General features: G+C 38.9%; 1 pseudogene; it reads left to right on the forward strand.

Annotated features, from left to right (window-relative positions):
• Positions 1 to 1,019: 1,019 nt before the first annotated feature.
• On the forward strand, positions 1,020 to 2,003 carry LOC123649100 (annotated as a pseudogene).
• Positions 2,004 to 3,716: the final 1,713 nt, after the last annotated feature.

Below are 3,716 nucleotides of genomic sequence, written 5' to 3' on the forward strand. Positions count from 1 at the left end.
GGCTTGCCATGACCCCACAAATCAGCCCAGACAACTGCCAGAGGCAATTGGAGGAGGGGAGAGAGAGGAGAAGCTGAGGTCACAAAGAGCACCTTCCCTACAGGCAGAGTAGGGAAGAGCCAGAAAAAAATTAAACTTCAAAAATTCTGACTTGCTGTTAAAACTTTTGTGTCTTTTTGATTTGCATACTGGTGAAACAAAAAGAATTCAGGTATGTATATGTGAATCCCATCCAGGGATTTCCTCAGCGTCCGTATCCACATCTTCATCTGCATCCATATCCCCTCTGTCTATATCTACACTCTTATCTAGCTCAAACCCACTTTCATACCTTCTCATCTTCCTGCCCCTCATACCTGGATCATCCTCACCAATAGAGTGGATAGAGGAGCACTGGGATCAACCGCAGATGATATTCAATGACTAGAACAAACTCAGCAAGTACAAACTCCACCTACCTTTACAGCATATTTCTGAGAAAATTTGTGAAGGGTTCAAGTCTATATTGTGTAAGATGTAACATGAGCTGGTGGAAGGAACATAAGAGATTTACAGCAAAAGGTCATAGGTCCCAGGATTCCTTGGAGACATGGTTGATTCTAGGCCTGGACAAAGGAAAATCTAATTGAGCCTGAAAATCTTGTGGTGTCAGAAAATAAAGGACTCAAAGCACCACCACCAACAGCCCCACAATGACGGAGCATATCAAAAGCACACAGGAGTCAACCTAAAGGAGTTCCCAATGGCCAAAGTTGGAACAACTTGAGCAATAAAATAAATGATAGTGTTGGATTATAATCTAGTAGGGTAAAATAAATACCCATGAGTCCATACATAGCAATATAAATAAATAACTGAATGAATACCTACATAAATAAATAGGGGAGAAAGGAAAGCTCTTCTTTATAGGAGAATTGTAATTAATAAATGCAGGAGGCTTTTTTTTTTTTTTGAATGCCTCTGCTCTTGCTGCTGTGTGGGTGGCATGGAGCGAGGAGACAGGGACCAGTGAGTTCCCCATGGGCTCCTGCACTGTGGCCTGGGGCCCCTGGCAATGCAGGCTGCCCACCTGCATTACCCGAACATCCGGGCCTGGTCCCTGGAGAGCGGCTGCTCATGCCCACCAAGAAGGTCCCCATCCCTGCCCTATGATGGGCACAGATGATCCTCAGGTAAAGGAGAATGGGGAAGCACTGGTGAGGAGAGTTGCTGTTGATGTCTTTTACATGGATGCCTGTGAAGTCAGTGATGCCGAACTTGAGAAGTTTGTGAACTCAACTGGCTGACAGAAACCGAGAAGTTTGGTGACTCCTTTGCCTTTGAAGGCATGTTGAGTGAGCAAGTGAAGACTGATATCCAACTTTGAAGGCATGTTGAATGAGCAAGCGAAGACTGATATCCAACATGTATTTGCAGGTGATCCTTGGTGGTTACCTGTGAAAGGTGCTAACTGGAAGGGCCCGACACTACTGGTCTACACAGGCTGAACTATCCAGTTCTCCATGTCTCCTGGGATGAAGCAGTTGCCTATTGCACATGGGCAGGAAAGCAGTTGCCCATGGAGGTTGAGTGGGAACATAGCTGTTGAGGAGGCCTAAGAAATAGACTTTTCCCTTGGGGCAGCAAACTGCAACTGAAAGGCCAACACTATGCCAACATTTGGTAGGGTGAGTTTCTGATGACCAACACTGCAGAGGATGGCTTCCAAGGAACTGCGTCCATTGACACCTTTCCTTCCAATAGCTATGGCTTATCCATCACGGTGGGAAATGCATGGGAGTGGACTTCAGACTGGTGGAACGTTCATCCTAAAGAAACATTCAACACTAAAGGCCCCTCTTCTGGGAAAGACCAGGTGAGGAAAGGTGGACCCTCCATGTGCCGTAGAAACTCCTTGCCCTAAGTAGTATCGCTGTGCTGCTCCAAGCTGGAACACACCTGACAGCTCTGCTTCCAATCTGGGATTCTGTTGTGTCACCGTCCACCTGCCTACCATGGACTGACAGCCAGGAAGAGCCTTCCTGAATCCAAGAAGTTGTGTCTCATCTGCACTGGGCTTCTCACAGAACTCTGAAGATCTTATGCAAAGAATTTTCATCCCCAAGTTGATTACAAACCTGTCCAATGGCCAAAGGAACTGTCTTCCAAGACCAGTTTGCCCTACTGAAAATAGATTAGAAGAGTTATTTTGTTTCAGAAAAATAATACTTAAATTCTACAGTTATCATGGTATAAACTTACCTCATTTCTTTATGGATACCTGGAATTTTTTTTTTTTGCCAAATAAAAAACATTTATTTTTTGTACATGTACATTTCCAAAGTCCTAGTGATTTTTATAACTTGCAAAAATAATATATTCATATTATAAAACTTAAAGTCCCATGGAGCTATTTACTAATGAATGCCGTGTGTATCCATCCAAATTTTTTCCTGTAAAATTATAAATCATTTAAATTTAATTTTCCTTACAAAAAATGGAATCATGCTATGCTTATTATCCTAAAATAAACTTTTTTTTTATTTCAAAATATTTAAGGGGTACAAATATTTGGGGTTATAATGGGTTGTTTTTATAATGCTTGAGTTAGGGTTATAAGTGTGCCCATCATCCAGATAGTGTTCATAGTACTGATTAAGTAAGTTTTCACCCATCTCCTCCTTTCCCCTTTCCCCTGCTTGCTTTCCACTGAGTTTTACTTCCCTCCATGCACATGTGTGCTCATTGGTTAGTTCCAATTTATTATAATAGCAAGAACATGTGGTGTTTGTGTTTCCATTCTTTAGATACTTCACTAAGGATAATGGTCTCCAATTCTATCCAAATTGTTGCAAAAGGCATTAATTCATTCTTTTTTATGGTTAAGTAGTATTCCATGGTATATATATACCACATTTTGTTAATGCACTTCAAAGAAGTCATTTTATCAAAAAGAAACCTGCACTTGAATGTTTATCTCAGAATAATTCACAATTGCAAAGATGTGGAATCAACCCAAATGCCCATCAATTCATGAGCAGATCGATACCTGGAATTTGAACTGATGCCATTCAGTAGAATGTAATGGCTTTGGAATAACTTCTTTGCTTTAAATAAATATTTCCCAAACTTACTTTTAATTTTCACCTTAAAAATATTTAATGAATGTATAATATTCTAATTTTTTTTCACTTTTTCTAATTTAGATTATTTTAATTCATATTTTCTGAAGCTTTTCTCAAGTTTTGAAGCTTCAGATGCTACCTAAAATTCTAACTTTAAAATAGTTACATTATTTTCACACTAATCTTCTCTGAGGAAATAGAAGTCAAAGACAGATAGGTTCCTGAAAATATGGCTAGAAAACAATTGATCTACATTATAAAACTGGAGGTGTATTCGTCTAAGAAAAACATAGGACTTAAAAAATGTAAGACTTTTAAAATTAGACTCAATAATGACACACACATTTTAATACAATATTAAAGGAAATGCTATCCTGATAAACATTAACACTGCCACCAAACATTATATAATATAAATGGTAGATATAAACTATAGTTTCTTGGTGATAAGTTTATGTTAGGGAAAGTGTGTTCTGTGAGGTTGCCATTGGCTCATTCTACTTGTGATAACAGAATACATTTTTTGTTTCCTATAAGGTAATATACTTTATACCAACTATATTTCTTCATTTGCATTTGTATAGATTTTCATATACATAGTATTATTAAGCA

Source organism: Lemur catta, chromosome 13 (genome assembly GCF_020740605.2).
Source record: "Lemur catta isolate mLemCat1 chromosome 13, mLemCat1.pri, whole genome shotgun sequence".
In the NCBI taxonomy this organism is placed as follows: Eukaryota; Metazoa; Chordata; class Mammalia; order Primates; family Lemuridae; genus Lemur; species Lemur catta.